At 32.3% G+C, this 21,725-nt stretch overlaps 1 protein-coding gene across 5 annotated transcripts in view; it reads left to right on the top strand.

Annotated features, from left to right (window-relative positions):
• CREB5 (cAMP responsive element binding protein 5) overlaps positions 1 to 21,725 on the top strand; it is a 262,831-nt gene that overhangs the window by 4,640 nt on the left and 236,466 nt on the right. For all 5 annotated transcript variants that reach the window (XM_026673604.2, XM_087946881.1, XM_087946882.1 and 2 more), the window contains exon 2: positions 17,901 to 17,954. The gene's annotated coding sequence lies outside the window, so the exon portion shown is untranslated. The remainder of the gene's footprint in view (positions 1 to 17,900; positions 17,955 to 21,725) is intronic.

Here is a 21,725-nt window from a genome sequence, read left to right as displayed (position 1 = left end):
TGGAAAAGTTCACTAGTAAAGCCCAAAATGTAGTTGAGCAAACACAATGTCATCATCATTCCCGGACATGTCAGAAATTTGCTTATGCATTTATTTCAAATCATGAAAGATGTATGTCATCATCCCATATAATGGAAGGTGTGTGATCACCACAGAAATGTGTTATGCTTTGGAATTTTAAAATACCCGAATCTGCTTCTGATATGCCTTTTCATTAGGATATAGTGCATTATTTATGTTTTTATACCAACCATCAACCTTTTTATCTAGTAAATAAACAACATCATCATACTGTAGTGCACTCTTTCAGATCACAGCAGATTATATGTTCTTTCCAAATACCAAGTCCTGAAGTAAGTTCTCAATAAGAACAAAGTGACTGAACATCTGCAACATTCAGTTTAAAATAGATAAGATTAAATTAACCCCCTTTCACAGTAAAATAACTTCAAATCACATTGAATTTTTGCAGTCTATCATTATGTTATCTCCTAAAATAAATCTTCATAAACTTAATACTTTGTGAATATTCTGATGTTTTTAAATTGAAATAAATTGGGGGTAGTGATGGTTTGATCTCTGCTTTTAATCATTAACCACAAAAAATATTGATGCAATGTATAACTTAACATTTGCCATTGTGGTTGCATGTATTGTAAATAAAAAGCTACTTAGAGTTTATACTATCTCTCTGATGTAAATTCAAATTAGACCCAAACTGAATTTTACAACTGTAAAGATCGATCAATATTCTTAGCCTCCCAAAACTGAAATTCATTATTAGTTCAGCAGATTGACACTGTTTTTTTTTAAAAAATTAAGGTCTGTGTTTTTCTTGTTTTCAGAAATAAATTAGATTTAATAATCTTAGGTTGTAATAAAATTGATGTTATTGATCACCTATTGTTAATATTGTTTAGTTTCATTAATTTAGCTTTAGAAGTCTGATCACACAGACTTAAAGTATAAAACTTTTCTTTCCCATCCTACTCAAGGAAGAGGTTAAGGTTGTCATTCTACATAGATTTAAGTTACTTAAATTCCAATGAAGTCAATGCAGGAACATACAGGATTATATATGGAGTATTTCATATGCAAAACATAACCAAGTCTAAAGCTTCACAGCTACAGTTCATAGAGAATGTAGCATATGTCACTTTGCTGCTTCAGGAGCACTTAGGAAAATTTGTCAGCAATATTAAATAAATGAAATAACCAGCATTTCCCCCACTAGTGGTCATTTATTTCCATTTTAAAGGCTTTAATCATTATGTTTGCTCAGTTTTATGAGATGCAAAGTAAGTGTGATAATTTATATGACCTGTAACTGTATGGCACTATGCAACTATTTCTTTGTGTTAAATGATGAATTGGATACTGACAAACATCAGTTCCAACATTTACAGTTTGTATTAAGGCACGTTTGCCTTGCTTGAAGCAGATTCAATTGATCAAAATGTATTTTTTTTTTAAATTAAGTATCTAGGGTTGTTAAGTATGTTGTAAGTGCATATCTCCCAATCGGACTTATGCTGATTTGAAAAAAAACAAAACCCTGTAGTTCATTCAATTTAATGTTAGATACAAATATATATATATATATTATTTTACTGTTTTTTATGTAACTGGTTTTCTGGAATAATTAAACTAAAATATGTTTTATTGTAATATGAATATTGACTGTAAAAAATACAAGTACTTCTTAAAATATTCTCAGATAAATTGATTTGTAGTTGCAATATGCTTTAAAATATATTTCTGAATATTTATTAGCATATAATTGTTCATTATCATTGATTTATAATTATCTAATATTGTAAAATAATTAGATAATTATAAGTTGTTTATTAAGTAGTTTCCATTACTTATGGCTATTCATATCATTAAAATTTACTTATTGTATGCCTAGACCATACTTTTTAATAAATATCAAGATTAGAATAACAGAAACTGTATTGTTTTTTTTGACAGATAAGCAGCTATTCTTATGACACCTTTAAGTGCTGTAAGCAACCTAGACACTTTACAATAATAGGCCTGATGTTTAGTGCATTTCTTAAAATTTGTACAGTATTTCTTATTAATATTAACTATGAAAGAACCAAACATTAAAAAATAAAAATCATGTTTATTTTTGTATTTATTACATTGGAAGGCCACCTAACTCCAGCATATAAAATACAATGAACCATTCAACCAATAACTAATTTATAGCGATCAGTAATTTTCATTTTATCCCCTTCTTCCAGGAAAGTTAGAAAATTTTGTGGTAGTTTCCCACACTAGGAACATTCCTGAAAAGTTGAATGACAATGCCCATCAAAATCAGGGGCAATGTAGTTGTCCAGTTGTCCAGTTCTAGATGGGGTTACACTACCTCAGACAGACCTGGTATACAATCTGGGGAGGGGTTCTTCTGACTCACGATTCCTGCTCAATGAGCAAGTGGCAGTCACAGCTAAGGGATCCTTTACACAACTTAAGTGTTGTGCACCATCTGGATCTGGAGTCGCTGTGTTCAGTCACTCAAACCAGAGGTGGTATTCAGCAGGTTCTGACCAGTTTTGGAGAACCGGTAGCAGAAATGTTGAGTAGTTCAGAGAACCGGCAAATACCACCTCTGACTGGAGATTTTACAGTATCCTTCCCCTGCCATGCCCACCAAGCCACGCCAACAGAACCGGTAGTAAAAATATTGAATCCCACCACTGCTGAGACCTCATAGGGATGTAGCATATTGGAGATAGCTAACGAAGTACCCACCTGCTCCCTGTTTGCACTTTGTTCCCTCCTTCTCTATCCTGCTTACTTTTATGTTAATTAAATTTAAGATTTTTATTTTTAATTTAATGTTTATGTTGCATTTTATTCAAAGTATGTAAGCTATGTAGAGTGTATTGTAGCTAAATTGATGGCATACATTTTTGATAAATAGTTAAATAAATAAGTTTGGACTAGTGGCCTAGGTATCAGGAGACTGCGAGTCCTAGTCCAATTTTAGGCATGGAAAATTGACTGGATGATTCTGGGCCAGTTAGTCTTTCTTAGCTCCATCCATCTCACAGGGTTGTTGTTGTTGGAAAAATAGGAAGAGAAAAAGGAGTACTGAGTACATTCATTTCCTTGAGTTATTTATAAAGAATAATAAAGGTAGGATAAAAATCAAATAAAAACAATACATAATAACTTACCTGAAATGTTTCATTTTAGGTAAGTTTCATAGTAGAAAGAAGAAAGCCATATTCACATACAGAAAGGCCGCAATATTTTCTTTAGTTATCTTTGTTTGCTGGTTATGAATCAACAAAATAGCAGAATTAATTTCCCACAAATCCCAAAGACCTGGTAAAACGATGACCTGGTATAATGATGGACAGGTCTTATGCTAAGAAATATTTTTAATGGTTGCACAGTTGGAATTCACAAGACTCCATGTGGTCCATGAAAGACTTGAGTGCACCCTCCAGAGCTGATCTGAGAATAGTCATATGCAAATTATTTTAGATTTCACTGAAAAATGGTCATTTGGCAATGTAACACCTCCCTCTTTCTCTGCCTCCCTATAGTACCTGCATAATCTGAGTAAATAATAGCTCAATCCAATGCTGTGTTTGTTCATTGGATATTCTGAAACACCTTTTCCAAATGGAATCCAAAGCATTGCACAGCTACCCTTATTTTTATTAAAATATTATTAAATTTAAATCATGTCAAATTTAGTTTCTATCACTATTTCACCCAATACTTTTTGGAATGGGGTCTGAAAGTTTAAATCTAAGCAGAAATAATCCAGAAAATATTTACCATCTTTGTTCAAACAGGTTCATTACAAAAGTACAGAAAATTATATTGGTAAACAGGATAAAAAGGCCCTGGAGAGGCACCACTAATCAAGATAGGCAATAGCAAAAAGGAGCAATTGCTGATTTGACATAATTGAATGTTCATTTATTTAACCATATAAGGATAGCCTCAGGACCCTGAATTGGGTATGAAAAGAGCTAATAAAGTTTCTTGTAAGTTGTAAATGTTCCTGTAGCCTGTCACACTCAACAGTCTGGCAGCTGCATTTTAAACCAGCTGTTCTATCTGAGAACTCTTCAAGGACAACCCCACTTTCTTTGTATTACTCCCTTCTTTAATTAAAAGTTGCATTCCAGATGGAGTTTGTGAGATTTTGGTCTGTCAATGGAACTCTAGCAAAATGTTGGGTTGAAGGGCTTGTCTAAAACAAGGCTTCTATGTCTATTACATGTATTCTAAGATGATGTATTATTATGAACAAGATTCTCTGAGACACCTTGATCTGTGGATTATTTAAGCTTTCAAATTAAAATATTTAAGGCTTAGTGTGCTTTGAGCTTATTACTTGTAACACTTTAATTGTCATTTCCCTCTTGGAGCTCTGAAATTAGAACCAGTTGATCTCCCAAAGCAATTTAACTAAATATTTTAGAAAATTACTAGTATTATTTAATTTTCATATAACATATTATTTCCAGTTATTATTATTAGCTCCCAATGTGTCATTATTCTGCCTTCGGACTATAGCCAGAAGAGTGTTTGGTGTATGCTATTATATGATTGGATTTGACTTTTTCAGATACCTACCAGGTTTTACAATCAGAGATTACCTGACTTAAAAGCTGAACTGACATTCAATTTTTATCAAAAATAGTATGTTTTTACTCTTGATATTCTCTAAGGTTTGAAATAGAGGTTTTGATTATTGTATCCATTATGACCTACTTAGATCTGCACATTGACTGAACTGCACATTGACTGAACTGAAGGGCGAGTCCTTGTTTGGTCACTTTTAAGTTGTGGCAATCTCTGTGGCAAGTGTCACTGCAGAAGTACTTTAATTTCATTTTGAGTTTGGTTATTGGCCATTTACTGAATAGTGATATAGTGAATATTTATCAGGAACAGCCCATTCTGGTTGTGGATTTGTTGCAATTGAAGTTCAGAAATATCCAAAGCATTCTGATAGCTTTAATACTCAGAATAGCCACTGAAGTCCTGCTCAATTTCATTGTGAAATTATAAATTAGCAACACAAAATTTTGCTTTTCTGATGTTCCATAAAATTAAAATGGCTTGATCCTTTCATTGAATATTCAGACTTGTCACGGGATTAGGACCTGTTTTTCTCCAATTTTTTCAAGGGCCTTGCCAAATTCCACTGCTGAAACTTGGAGGCAAATTGCTAATTAAAACAGGCCCATTTTATATAGAACTTTTATTTTTATTTAAAATAAAAAGTTTATCTTACAACCCAACTCAAATCCTCAGAAATTCCATGCCCATGAATCTATCCACTGTGGCTCTCAAACATCAGTCACCACATACGGTGGCTTACCAGTTTTTGATTAGAAGAGAGTTCAGGTTTCGTTTACAGAGATTCATTGCATTTACTATTTCTTCATTTGAATACTGATATTAGGTAAGTATCACTTTCTAGAAAGTTGATATTGCTGGCATGAAATATTAAAATTGTGAAAAATTAATAAACTTATTTTATTTATTGCATGATCAAATGGCAAATGTTCTTAGGTATAGCTTCTTAGTGACACTTAGTGACACTATGTGATTGTGCTTTCAAGCCCTATGTTTATGCCACAAAGTGTTATTATATTTTGGGTAGCTGTACATGCAACTACCAACATGGGCCAAATGACAATTATATTTAGACTGTGCTGGATTTAAAGGTAAATCCAGGAATCTACCTAAGTTTCTCTGAATGGTACCCATATTATTTGTTTAAATGCATGCTACAATTACCACTGTTTTAAAGCTGTTTTGTTTTACACTGTACTTTTTTCTATTGAGAGAAATCAGTCTATCTGATTTAAAACATTTTTTTCAATTGTTCATGATATAAAAACCTAGAAAGTAGAATCTGAATTTGACTGGTGTTCATACAAACAGCAAGGAATTTATTTTTACTGTTAGGGTCTTTAACTCTTTATACCTTATTGTAGTCCTTGATAATTGTGCCTGTGATATATCACCATGTATATTTTTTAAAATGATTTTTTCCATTCCAATATAAACTCTTCAAGTAAGATCTCACAGAAAATTTAAAATCTCTACTTCTTATGTCCCATTTTGGATCAGTCTAATTCTATAAGTGATTTTCTTTTAAAAAGCTACCCACATTATTTCATAAACATATGGTATCTTATTTAATTTTTCCTCTACTTTTGGTACACTTTGAATTCTGACCTAGGAATGATTGCAGAAAAAGCTGATTTCATAAACAGTGCCCTGTTTAAGGGGCACAATGGTTTTTAAGTTCACTTTAACTTTTAAGGGCATCAGAACTTGGTAGATAAACAAAACAAATAAAAAATGTAACTGGATGTTCAGATTAACCTGCTTAATGATTAAACAGTTTTTTTATTTGCTCCTCACTATTTTTGAAGTATCATATCAGTGGCATACATAGTTATGATACACTATTTTCAGACAAAGTCCTGCTACCTATTTTAGTTTCCTTCCATTACCAGGCAAATAAATGTATATTTGTCAAGTTCTTTTCATCAACGCCATAATTTAATACTGTTTAGCTAGGTGCATTTTTCCTTGTATTTTATTATAAATGCTATAGAATATGAGTCAACGTGCTTATTAGTTGTATTAGTTATATTAGTTAAAGTAATTTTGTTTGCTTTTATCCCTATAAAGTGCTCTAAGAATTTTCATTCTGGGATAGGATATAAATTTTTACAAATTTCTAGAAAACGTTTCTTTTCCCTCCTTTGACCTGATCTCCTAATTCCTCATGACAGAGGGATTATTAGTCTGAGAGCTCATGATCTGATTATGATTAGTTGGAAAAAATTAGGGCCAGCAGACACTTGAATCCAAATCTTAAATAGATGTTGTAACCACTAAGCCATGCTGCCCTTCCTTCCAATAAGAAATAATTATTTTGGCAGTTAAAAAAAATAAAGTTCATATATTTTTAAAAAAGCAAACTGCTGCAGATTAAATTACCCTAGCTGAAATTCTATTGAAATGCATGTTGCTGGAAGCCCATGATAATCTTTCAGATGAATAGGAGAAATAGGACTGACTTTTAGGGCTGCAAAGAACTTAAAGAAAACATTTTGATAAAGTAAGATTATATATTGAACAAAAATGTAATGAAATATGTGTAAAACATTTTGTTTCCATTCTGAGAAAGTTAATTTGTTATTATTTTACAACAGTGAAAAATATTGTGGGAATCGTCTGGTATATTTACAAAATAGCAACGTCCTAAATTGACTTGAGCTTATTTCTGAACAAATTTTCAGTTTTTGTCTGTTAAAGTGACACCGAATTCTACCAGGAGGAACAAAAACTCATGTATAAATTGTACAGATGGTGACATCTTAAAAATTCATAATTAAAGTTTGTTTGATTTATAGTATTGTACTGTTGAGTATTCATGAGATGTTCTTGTAACTTTTATTTCAAATTGTCAACTTATTACTTAATGGATTTCTTTCTAATTGTAGAATTTTTAGAAACGCAGGCAAAACAATTACATGCTGTTCTGTCCTTTTTGTGGCTCTACTGGGTTCATAAAAATGTGCTGATTTTAAACTTCTCAGGAATGTCTTGAAGCATTCTCAAATGGCTGCACAACAGATAAGAGTGAGCTCACAGAGGCATCTAAGGTTATGTATTTTATATCTCTGTAGAATTTATTGGAAGGAAGCTTGCCAAGCTACAATAATCACCAGACAATTATTAAAAACAAACTATTATTCCATTGTCAAAAAATTGTAAATGGCATTATTTAATCTGCATCAATATAAGTACATTGTTTTGTGTTCTCTTTGCTAACTCTGAGACTGACTAAACCATTATTCTCTGCACATTGCCCTGCTGAGATCATCCATGACAATGGTGTGAAAACAAACGTGTTTTAGCATGATAAAGTCACTATATAATTTTAAAAGTGGTGTTTGCTGGGCCAAAACTTACTGTTAATTTCAGCTTCAGTAACAGTAAAGGAGAAAAATCCTCTCCCCCAATTTCTGATGTGGGGAAAGGAAGAGAAATCACTGTGCCCACTGTTGAGCATCAAATCATCAAGTCTGCTCAGTGTCATGGTTTCACACTGATAATGAATGGAAACTGAAAGAGAGAGAGAGAGAGAGAGAGAGAGAGAGATGTTTTTTACTGCCTCCTTCCCTCAAAACTTAGTAGGAAATTATTGAAGCCTCATTAACTGAATTTCTTATATAATTGTGTGTATTTAGAAGTTTTTAAAATTGTTATTAAAAATCAAAACTTCTTTATACAGAAAAGTGCAAAATTAGGAATTATTCCAGATTTTGGTGTCTTAAAGGAGAAATCTTATTTTTTTTTTGTTAAATACGCATAAAGGAATCTCATGGATTAGGAATGTTGTGTATAGTTGTGTCTTATAAAAAGTATTTCTGTGTTTAATAGAATTTTTTTCAAAGTAAGGGAAGATGGGATTGAAGTTAACCCACTTTTAATTTTTTTAAAATGTGCACTAATGTGCACTTTTTTAATGTGAAATATTGTAAAGTAAAATCTTATACTGTATACCATTTCCACTGAAAACAGTAGAAAGTTTATCTAAGTAAAATGAATTGTTATAATAGTAGCATTATTTACTTTATGAAGCCTAATATTTCAGAAAAAGAATAGAAATACTTTTTATTTTCTTTTATATCCATTGAGTATTACCAAAAGACTTCCACTTGCAATAACTTTGTTTATTTTCCACCTTTTTCACAAAAAGCCATTTCAGAGAAAACCATCTATCTATCAGAAAAATAAGATTTATGTTTCTCCTGTGGAAAACATAATTCAGTTGAAATAGTCGATACATGACTTAAATTCCTTTTTATACCTGCCTTAAGTGGTCTAGTATCTAGAACATAGCTATTCAGAAAAAATGTACCAAATTAACAAATTGGATACAATGACCAAATCACATTCACTTCTTGTACATTGTGATTCCTTATTTAAAGGAAAAGGACAGATTAAAACAAAAATAGAAAGATACATACATTCTGTATAAATTTACCATGTTTGAAAGCAATCAATACCATATAGCCATAGCAGCTTTAAAACTATGCTATAAATCAGAAACATATTTTAAGAAAAATACAGTATAAAAGGCCCTTTGCCCTGGGCTTCACTCCTAATCTAAATTGTTCTTTCCTGGTATACCTCTTGGATTAAAAAAAAAGTAGATGTAATCTGATTTCCCACTTCATATGTAGTTGGGATCCATCCAAGTGAAGTTAATGGCACTTGTTTGCAAATAAAGATGATTGGAATCATATTAGAATCTGAAACATATTGAAACAAGTGCAAATCCACACTCTTTTAAATTCATTAGATCTTATTAGTAGATTTGACTGCAGTCCAATAATCACTTTTGGTTTCTAGATAGAGAAGATTGATAGAAAAGCCAAGGTGAGGAAGAGTGGGTTGAATCTTGATACATATCATTCTTGATTCTAATGTGAATAAACCACAACCATTGGATTCACAAAAGACATTTAATGAAGACTAAAACTAAATTTTTATATCTAGAAAAATACATGGGAAATTATTTCATGACTTTGCGAAGCTCCGAATGGAGCTTTCTTCTTTTTATCTCCTTTAAGAATCAAATCAGCTGTGCTTTGTTGACACACACAGCTTAGATAAAGTACAGAAAACACTTTCTTCAGGTTTTCAGTAATTTTTCTACAACTTGATTTGCTTCATGGAAGACAGCAAACAGTATCAAAGTAAGAATACTTTCCATTTCAGGATATACAGCATTTTTAATTTAAATTTAATGGTTAGATATTAAAATTGAGAAAACAATTATGAGTACTATTAAAATATTTTCTAGTATTTAAACACAATGTGCTACTCAGTAAAAATTGTATGAGCCAAACAAACTAAATTATGGTTTACTATAATACTTGAACCCCATTCATGATTTCATATCATCTCCCCATTGACACAATTTTTCTCCATTAAGAATTAACAGGAGCTCGGCCCTACAAGGCTGTCAACAGGTGCCATAAGAAAGCTAGAATTATTATTTATTATCAACATCTTTCCAAACTGATTATATCTTACCTTTTCTCCTTTTTAAGTGCTAGTGGATGGGTGGGCCAACCTCAGTCTCGTCCAAATGCTATTTCCTTTCCTGGGGCTCAAGGCATGTTTTTCCTCTTTGTTTTAGAACAGCTTTTGAATATAGGTAGTGCTTGACTCACACCTGTTTAGTGACCATTCAAAGTTACAACACAGAAAAAAGTGATTTACAACCATTCATCACTTGATTGTTGTGACATTCTCATGATCACGTGATCAAAATTTGGCTTCTTGGCCATTGGCAAGTATTTACAGTGGCGACAGCATCCCAAAGTCACATGATCACCATTTGCAATCTTCCTAGCTAGCTTCTGACAAGCAAAGTCAATGGGGCAAAGCCAGATTTGCTCTATTACTGTGCAATTCACTTAACAAGTGAATTCACTTAACTCACTTAACAATTGAGGGGAAAAGAGTGTGAAATCAGGTTCAACTTGCTTAACAACCACCTTACTTAGCAACCAAAATTCTGGTCCCAAGTGTAGTCATAAGTTGAGGACTACCTGCAGCCCCTCAAGACTATCTCTTCTAAAATGGACATATACTGATTATAATAAAAAAAAGTTAAGGTAAGGGTCATGATAATGTGATTGAAGCTTTGCCTGGTTTTTATGGGATTGCTCTGTTGTGGCCTTCATCTTGACTTTTTTTTTAAAAAAAATATCTTATGGACACCCAGTATGAAACATTTTTAACTTCAGGTAGTCTTGAAATACAACCATTCATTTGAAGTTACAACATCATCAAAAAAGTAACTTATGACCATTTTTTCCACTTACAATGGTTGCAGCATCCCTATTGTCATGTGATCAAAATTCGGATACTTGGCAATTGGTTCATATTTATGACAGTTGCAGCGTCCTGGGGTCATCTTTTGTGACCTTCTGACAAGCAAAGTCAATGGGAAACAGTTTGAAACAGTGATTTAAAAAGTACCATGTAGGTTACACTTTAGGGATTTTTCCCATGAAAAGAAATTGGGGAATGTAATTAGGATGGTATTAAGGTTCTGTTACTGTTCCACATCTTGATGATGTCTTATATTCTATTCTGTCTTCTTTCCAGTTTTACCTGAATAATGTCTGAAGTTAATTTTCTGGAAGCTTCAGGCAAAGTTTGCCACAATTTCAAGTTAATGTACTTCCTTTTTCCCGCTTCTTGCAAAGTACCAAGGAGCTGTTTGTACTCAGTCATTAGTTAAGTTACACGGCAATAAGGAATCCCGATGTGATTGAGAATTTTCTTTTCTAACTTACATTTGCTGTTTAGTTACCAATTGGAAAAACTAAAACAATTAAACTGCAAAATCTGAACAAACTGTGAAAATTAACAAAAAAGAAAGAAAGCAGAAAGTATCTTGGTGCTGGTTGACAAATTAGATATTTCAGAATTCCAAATTTAAGAGACAATAATGAAGGAAGATACTCTACACAAAATTTCACTGTACATTAAAAATGTCTGTGAGGAGGGTAAGTCAGAACAACAAATATTAATATTGGTGTTAAAGTAAAAATACTTTTTTTGACAAAATACTGCATGGTGCATTAAGTATTATATGTTAAGGACTTTCTAACAGAGAAGGACTGCACTGATTTGAGACAAGTGTCAACATAACCACTGAAGTGTTACAAAACGTGAACCCATGATCCTGGGACACAACAACCATCATAAATATGAGTTGGTTGTCAAGTATCTGAATTTTATTCATAGGGATGCTGCAATGATTGTATGAAAAACACTCATAAGTCACTTTTTTCCAATGCCATTGTAACTTTGACTAAACAAACTGTTGTTAAGTCAAAGATTAATCGTTGCTGGCAATCTTCACCTTTCTCTTTTCCTCGAATCTCTGCTTGTTCCAATCTAATGCTTACATTTTGATGCAATGTGAAGGGTAACATTTCTATTTCTGCTAAACAGCACCTTTTTTCTTAGTTTTCTTTTAAAAAGAAGTATAATATATAGTGAAGAAAATTGTGTGAACTATACATTCTTAAAACACATTTTGGCAACATGGGTTTTTATGTGTCAGCTTTTCTAATCCTAATATAAAATATAGTTGATCCAGACTGTTTGTTTGCAGATCTATTTGCTGTTTTCTCTTTAGGCAGGTACAACAGTTCATGGAAAACAAGGAGGGAGTTAATTTGACCTGTTCCTTAGGAATAGAACATTGGCAATATTTATTTTATCCCAATTAGACCAGATGACAAATTCACCTGTTCCCGACCCTAATGTACTTTTTAAGAGATGATTCAATATGTGCAGAGCAAGACTTTTTATTAGTATATTGTCTATTTCTCAGAAAATAAACTTCCCTGCTCAGACAAAAAGTACACATATTGGGATGTTACCATTTAGGTTTAGATAAACTGGTCACAATGACATTTTTATTATCAGTGTGTTACTCATTTACAAAAACGGGACTGCATTTTTTTTGTCTAAATGTGGGCCTTTATAAGTCCATAGCTTTGATTCTTGACAAAGGTTTGGGACTGACAAAGGTCTGAGACCAACTTCTTGAGGTAAGCTTATAATATATATTATAAATAAAACATTGTTAACAGAATTATAAATGTAAGAAATAAGGCAAAAGGATAGTGTTGTTTAAATCTAAGATTTTTATTTCATAAATGCTTATATGCAAATGAAACTAATCCAATTCCATAAACAACTTTTCCTAACAGTTTCCCCCCCAATCTACAACTCACTTTTGCCTGGATTGAGATGCTTTACTGTATCCCTTTGTGGGGGGGGGGGGGAATGCATCAAAGCTTAAAGTGGGGTTGATGTGCCTCTCAAATACCAGATTTTAAACCAGTATCAAGGTTTCTTTTTCTTTTTCAAATTTTTATGCTTCTAGCTTCAGGGATAATTGAATTGTTTCTGGAATTATTGGCTAGTTTCAATATTTATTTGCTGAACTGTCACAGATAATACCTTTGCTTGGAGACTTTTTGTGCATTATTTTAGATTCTTGACCTTAGAGAATCATCAGAAGTTGATGAGATGACCAACTTCCTTCAATACAGGATTCAGATCAAAGTATCTTTAACAAATGCTTATTCAGAATCTGCTCAAACATATCTAAATAAGTCAGCCATTCCCCTTGTGAACTGCTTCCTTTCTTACCATTTTCAACAAGAATCTCATTTCTTTCAATTTAAAAACCATCATTCGATAGTCTTAACCTGGGGAAAAGAAAAGATTCTTGCTTTGTCCTTTCTTAATCATTTTTCCTGAAGGCATTATACCTAATTCCCGATTTCTTTAATGTTTTCCCACAGGTTTGTCTAAAATGTCTTAAAATGTGAAATTGAAAATTGAACATAATACTCAACGTAGTATCTGGCAATACAAAATATTATTTCCTATATGTAAAATATACTTTTGTTGATGTAACTTACTGCTGCATGGCATTTTTTTCTACAATTGTGTTACGCTGTAAACTAAAATTCACCTGTGATCAATTGCACTTCTAAGTTTTTTTTCTCAATAACTATTATAGGAAAGCCTCCCCCCATCCCGCTACCCAATTCCATAACTGTGGATTTCATTTTTGTTTCTTAAAGTGAAAGATTTGGTATTTGTCTGTTAAGGTTCATTCTATTATTGGCAGCCCACATTTCTACCCAATTGGTGAATAGAAAATTTTATTTCTATTTTCTAGTGTAATAGCCAATATATACTAATCTATATATCAACTATTAACATTTATTGTACCTCTTTGACTATGTTATCAATAAAAATATTGAAGAATACTGAATCCAGCATTAAATCCTATGGATGTCAACCCAGCTTCAAGAAGTATTAACATATACTCTTTGAATACAATTTTATTCAGCCCATTTATTAGTTTTTAAAACAGTATGTACTTAGGTAATATAATTCAAACTAAATAGTATCAATTGCATTGTAACAATCTAGTAAATGTTCAGTCTCCTCCCTCTCTCCCTTCCACTCCCCCTTCTCTTTTCTGATATTTCATCCCTTCACCCAATTTTTCAAACATAATGAATAGAGATTCAGCCAGATCATTACACGTTTCTTTAGTTTACCAAAGCATTCTCTCTACACAATACTTCCAAACTGGAAGATTTCTCCAGTTGCAGGTAACTAATTGTTAAAAAGTATTATGAATTGAGAGATGCCTTGTTCTTACAGCTATAACTAAGGCAGTTATGATTGCCAAATTCATAGTTTAAAGTTAGGCTTCAGCTAGTTTCATGACATTGCAATATTTCACAGAATAGAGACCCTATAAAAGACAAAAACAATATTTTTAAGATGTTCTTTTAAAATATGCTGATTTTTGTAAAAATTTTAAAAAACAGTTTCAAAGACACCAGTTATTTCATTGGAATCCTTGTATTGCTGTTCAGTTCACTAATTCCACAAGTTTATAAAGTGACTTGCATTTTTGGCCCCAGGAATTTGATTTCTTCATTCTCCTGTTTTGACAATTGGCACATGTACATGAAAAAGATGAATTTCCTGAAAGATATGGATGGGGGTTATTGTAAAAGTTAAAGGAGCTAGGAATATTTTTACAAAAAAAAATCCTTTAAAAAAGGTATCAGAGTTATTCATAGAATAACTATGTGATATTTTTTTTTTAAATAATGTTGTCTGGCTCTAATTTTTATGGCAGAAATAGGCAAATATGCTGCTAGGTATGTGTACCTATTAGCTACACATATATAATGCTAATGCATCATTGACTAATACTAATTGGAATTGGTATTGTTCTGGTTTAAAATAAAGCTTATTTTGTTAAGTAACTGAGGCATTATAATTGGCTTGTTTATCTATTTACTATAGTTTGTTTTAAATCATGTATAGCAATATACACAAAAAAATGAGTTGAATGATAAATCATGTAAGTCCAAGGATTTGCTCAGCTTCAGAAATTCTTATCCATGGCATGGTACAGTTTCACTTACTATTATATCCAGAATATAAAGACTAGTAATCCAAACTCTGTTCTCCACCACAGATATTAAATGGTGGTCCCCTTGAGATGAGCAATTGTAAGGCACTTTCTTGGTCTTTGGATTGTCAAGCAATTCTAAGGGGAAAGTCTTTGATCCACTTCAGAAGTAATTCTAGCCCTTCTTGAGAACACCACATTAGTTTATTTAGATTGTCAGTCAATCGTTTTTGGTATTTCAGTGAGCTTATTTGAAAGTAGAACAAATTTTTACTTCCTTTTTACCCTCCCTGGTCAATCTGTTCTTGATGGCAGGGATTCCTGCCTCCTTCTACCTTCAAAATAATTTCCTTCACTTCCATTTCAGAGATATGGTTCCATCATTTGAAGTAGGGACTCTCTGTTGGAGGCTCTTAGTTCACCACCATCCATAACTTATTTGCATATTTCATCAACTAGCTAGACAAATACTTGCAGTATTTTACATACTAAAAATGTGGGTGACTGAGCAATCTATTTCATTCTCTTTGATGTAAAGAACATGTTGATATAAGGGGATTCTTATTATTCCTGGGTCACCAGTAGTTAGGACACTGAGTAAATGCCATCTTTTACATTCTCAAATCGATTAGTTGGAAGTACTGAGTGATTCATGTTCTCAGCATGCCGAAGATAGAGAAATGAAAGCACTTGCTGGTTGGTTTTGAACTGGTTTCTGAAGAACAATGGAATAGAAAGAGCATCCCATAGAAATGTTTTTAAAGTTATATCTTAAGGCATTGCATATATTTACAAATGTATTTGCTCCACTATTCTAATTTTAGTGTGGCCTATATTAGGCCATATTCAGGAATTATGTTATGGGTTAAAACTCACCATGTGAGTAGCAAATATGAACCTAATCTCTCTGAAGTTCTGTTAGTGATATTTAATCTCAAAAATATCACAATGTTCACATGAGTAGCAAATTGTTTTGGCAAAAGCTTCCAACTAAACTATACCTAGGTAGTATGATCACTGAATTATTTATACTGATTTTTTTTCTAGCATACTGAACACTGGAAGATATGTTCCACTGTTTGTAGTTTATTGCTTAAATGTTTTTACAGAATACTTTTGATTTTAAGATGAGCTTTTAATTTTACTTTTAAGTCACTATACACAATCTTACTCTTATTCTACTCTTACAGTAATATATTTAAACCAATTGTTTGACAGATATATGTTATTTTTTTTATTAAAACATTTTTTTTCTAAAACTTTCAGTGGGTTATTGACTAAAAAGTTTTTAATAAGATCTATTACTATTTATTTCTTTTTATGTGATGAAGGTTTCAGTAAAGGAGAAATATTAAATATTTCTTTCAATAGCACTATTTATTTATTTATTTGAATTTATAATTACCCAACTGTACTACTGAAATTAGTATTGAATTATTAGCTACCCAACTCCAATCAAGTCTGGATAATATACAAAACTAGATAAAATTTTAAAGCAGAAACATCAAATCAGATGGACAACTAGACTAATATTATAAGCAGCAAAAGAAAAAAGAAAAAGGGGCAAACATGTCCAGAAGTAATGAAATACAAGTACATTCCCTATAATGTAATATACATGATGTACCTATATAATTACCTACTTATATAGATGATAAAACAGAAGTTTTTGAAGAAGTTATATACTATTCCTAATTCACACGTTTTCTGTTCCAGAAATTATATTTAAACAAATTAGTGTACTGTCAGAACTATTCCAGTATTATTATAATGTAAGTTAGGAACAAGGATAGAAAGTAAAGATTGGGATGCCAGGAAACAAGATATTGTAATGGTGTGTGAGAATATTTGGAGACTGGAGAAGGAGGAGGAAGAGGAGGTGGAGGAAGAGGAGAAGGAGGTGGAGAAGGAGGAACTACAGATTAAACAGAAGAAGAGAATGAGGAGACAGAATGAGTCAGCAGTAGGAAAAGGAAGGAAAGGAGGAGGGGGAGTGAGAAGAACAACAGACTAATTGGAACAAGAGAAAAATGAGGAGACAGATGCTTTTTCAAAAGGCAACTGGACTTTCTTGTTTTTCTTCAAAGACCTTTCACTTCTCATCGGGAAGCTTCTCCAGCTCTGACTTGATGGTGGGAAATGGAAGGATTTTATTCATTGCAGATAGCTGATTATTTGCATTTTTAAGAGAGTCATTGGTCCGCTTGGGGATTTGTCTGTATTCTTAGGGTCACCTGAATAGCACAAGTAGGTGAGGAGCCTTCTTGAAACTGCTGAAAGGATTGTGTTGTGGAGCTGTGTTTTCTGCAGAATGTTTTCTGCAGGGACAACAGAATCCTTCCAGTCTAAAAGTGCATCTCTATTCCTTCATAGGAATTCTTTATAGGCCATGAATGGAGATGTACTATTATCACTTCAGGCATGTGTATTAGGTTCTTTGTTCAGCAAACTTTCTTTGTAAAATATAATTTTATTGAAAGCTTTAAAATAAAAAATAAAAAATAATAGTAAGTAAAATAGCATATGGGAATAAAAGAAAAAAAGAATAAAAAAACAAAGAACAAAAAGAAAAAAATAGAGCAGAAGAAAAATAGAAACGAAAGTATAAAGTATCAAAGTATAAAGAAGTAGCCTATTTAAAGCAGTTATAAATGTAGATTCACTTTTTTCTATTTTCTTTTTTCTATAAAGTTACATTGTGACTTTCTTTTTATAATTTATATTCACTAATCATCAAAACCATAGATCATACATTCATTTTTTCTGTTTGATGCAAAAAGTCCACAAGAGATTTCCAATCAACAATAAATGTAGATATTGTATTTTGTCTATCATACAGGTCAATTTGGCCATATCAGCAAGTTCTATCACCTTCACCAACTATTCCTTCATTGTAAGTATTGCTGAATTTTTCATCTTTAAATGTATAACAATCTTGATGGTATTATTAGCTATAGAAACAAAATTCATGACTTTTAAAAAAATGTTTATCAGTCCCAAGAGGACTGGTTTCAGTTGAATATTAATCTTTATTAATTTATGAATTAGTATATGCATTTGAACCCCAATTCTTCTAGCTTTTTTTTGCACAAACATGAAACATCATTATAGTATCCTTCTTGTTTTTCTATTTCCAACGTAAATTTGAAATACCTGTATACATTCTTGTCATGTATCAACAGTACATAATTATATAAAAATTATCTTTAAGACTACAACATCAAGTAAATTTCAGTTCCTTCAATCCCATATTTTTTCCATTGTTGCATCTGTATTATTCATTCTTTCACTTGTCTTCTGCTTCAATAAAATTTTATACATATAGCAATTATATGTTCACCATTTGTACCCAATTCCTCTTCAAAGTCAGTCTTCGACTCAACACCATAAATTCTTTTGTCTATTTTGAATGTGATAACCTATAAAAGAGGATATTTGTAGCTAAAGGTTGAAATTAGGATTCCTCTGAGCTTGCTTGGTTTCTTGCAGATGTTTCATTACCCAAACTAGGTAACATCATCACTGCTGTCAGTGGTGATTACACTGATGATGTTACCTAGTTTGGGTACTGAAAGATCTGCTAGAAAGCAAGAAAGCTGAGAGATCACCAAGAAACCCTCATAATCTGACAATCATAAATAGGAAAAGCATTGACAAGCATGTCCCTTTGCCATCAGCTGCTATTTTTCTTTTTCTTTTGTATTTCCCTTGGTAGAATTATAGTAGCTCATGCCACGTTAACCATGTCTGTTCATCTATTATTTCTCATCTAGAAAATGTGATATTTTTTCCATTCTGTCCCAAAAAGTTGTCTATTTATTTATTAAATGACTCAAACAACTTTTTACCTAATTGCTTAAAGAACCCTGACGTAATTCTTCTTTCTGCAGTTGACACTAACAAACTTATCTTCCCTTGTCCTATTTTTGCTGCTTTTTTAATAATTGCCATTCAACTATTATAATTCAAAAGTGAAAGTGTCTCAGTTATAAGAAGGAAAGCCAAAAAGCAAGCTTTCCTCCCTCTCCCATTCCCCCTCCCTGTTCATTAATATTTTCGTATCAAATGACACTCTGTGGTTACATTCCAATCACAATCTGACTTATATTACCTTTATATTTAGATTGTAAAATTCATCAATTGTCTACACTTTTTAAAGTTAAACAAATAATATTCTGTTCGTCAGGTCAGGTTCGAGTGTTAATTTAATTGCAATATTTCAAAAGCACTATCACCGAAATTTATTTTCCCCTTTATCCATTTTAAACTTTCTTATATCTTATTCCTGTTAAGCTTTTAGGCTTTTTAAAAGCATTTTTCTCCTTCTTTAATCCAAAAAGAACGTTGACTCACCAAGCAAATTTCTTTTATCCGCCACTTGGAACATCTCTTTTTTTAAAATGTTGATTGCATCTGGTAATGATTAAGAAAGTGAGGCTTTTGAAAATCTCTTATCTAAGTAGCTTGCATTACAGCTGTGAACTTGATTGAAATCCCTCTACCCTCCGCCCCTCAGCTCATGAATCGACCACAAATATCTCAGTTCTTGCAGTCTCTTTACAAGGATCAGCTGTCAAGAGTGCCGGTGGATAATGTCACAATCTTTGTCTAGAAGACTGTACTTACCAGAATTTACTGGTTGGCTGGCAATCTCCACTGCAACTGTTCCCATTCCTTTAGGGACATCTAGTCTTCCATAGAACCTCACTCAGAACTCCATCCAACAGTTTCTCAAGCCATTCATTCCATAAGAATTTACATGTAGGAGTATTTGGCACATCCCTATGTACCAAATAGTTTATGTTGCTGTTGCATTATTTTATTACCTTTCCAGTATATCACTGCTTGTGGCATTTCATGTTAAGGAACTACATGAACAATATATTAGCTCTATTGTTCCTAATATATATGGTTTAAATCTTCAGGATAAGTTAGATATTATTTCCATTATTAATTTAAATAAATTTAGATTTTGTTATATTATTTTATTAAATTTGGGTTATTTTATAAATCTAAATAAATTGTTCTGAATTGGTCTTTATTTTTCTGCTAGAAAAAATTTCAATAATACATAATAATAATTCTTAAGTTACATAAAAACTATATTTCAGATTAGAAGGATGTGATATGGGGTATTTTGACAATCAGAGCAAAAGAGGTCCTATACCACTGGAAAACATTGAGAGGTTATAGATTAATTGCTTATTGCAACTGGTAATATACTGCTATTGGATAATTTATTTAAAAAATTATATTTCCTGAATTATTCTCCTGACTATTGGAAGAAAACGTTGTTAGTCTTTGTATATTGCATATCATGTCAATTTTTCCTGCATTAACACTGAAAAATGTAACTTGCAGAAATGTGTAAAAGTTTGGCAACTTGTGAATAAGTCTATTTTTATAAATTGTATAGGTCAAAGAGACAGAGAATTTAGCTGTTTATCTGCTGTGTATGAAAACTGACTGGAAAGGAAGCTGGCTTTAGAAGTTCCTTTCCCAATTTCAGCCCTTTTTTCTGCTTTGACCACAGTGATGGTCTGAGATTCTGTCCTTACCATTTTTATCACAGTTGTGATTACTGGACTCTCCAGTTTGATTGCCTTCCTCCAGACCATTATAATACTAAAACCACAACAAAATCCACAACAAAAAGTTTTAGCCATTGTTCCTACTAGAAAGTTACAAAATTCTTATTAACTTCAGCAAGAGAGAAAGAGAGACAGACAGACAGAGACACAATGAGAGAATAAGGTGTTAGTCAAGCTTCTTGATGACACTAAATTGTTCAAAGTAGTAAATATCTCCAAAGGAATCTCTGAACTTAAGGGAGTGTGCAATTCAAATGATAGAGGTCGTTCAATATGAGCAAGTGATATACATGGGTGACAAAAATCCTAATTACACATACAAACTAATGTAATCAACTAGCAATGACTATCAACTAGCATAAATATTTCATGATAAATATTGACGTGCAGTATATCCACTACAGAAAAGTCAAGCAGCACATTAGAAATAACAAGGAATATATTTGAAGTATTGAAAATAGAGCTTCCAATATATCAATATGTGATTTATACATCTGGAATGTTCTTTGCATTTCTGGTCCCTGCATTTCAAAAAGGATATAGCAGAGTGAAGATTCAAAGAAGGGTGGCTAAGATGATCAAGGGGTTACAAAGAGTGACAATTGGATCAGTTAGAACCTTTTAATTTAGAAAGGAAGGAGGTGAATAGGAATGGACATGATTGAAGTGTATAAAAGGGAAAAATGGACAAGGAAAAGCTATTTTCCTATAGCTATAAATACTAGAAGCAAAGGTAATCCAATGAAACTGAGGCCTGGGAAAATCAGGAAAGGAAAAAGGAAATTATTTTAACATAATTCAACTTTGAAATTCACTACCATGCATTATGGTGCTGGCTACTGGCCTGGCTGACTTAAAGAAAAAGGATTGGATCAATTTTTGGAAGTCATGGAAATATGATGCCTATTAGCCTTGATGACAGGGTAACTGCCTCTGAATGCCATCTGCTAGGATACTATTGGGCTTCTTTGTTCAGTTAGTTGGCCGCTGTGCAAACAAATTGCTGGAATAGGGGCTCAATCTAATAGATGCTTGCTTACATTCTTAGAATTTTAAAATATTGTTATAAGTCT

The sequence above is a fragment of the Notechis scutatus genome, chromosome Z (assembly GCF_049901735.1).
Source record: "Notechis scutatus isolate UNSWTSFEM ecotype Mainland chromosome Z, rNotScu1.2, whole genome shotgun sequence".
NCBI lineage: Eukaryota > Metazoa > Chordata > Lepidosauria > Squamata > Elapidae > Notechis > Notechis scutatus.
Note: the sequence above shows the minus strand (reverse complement) of the source record. Positions and strands in the feature narration are given on the sequence as shown.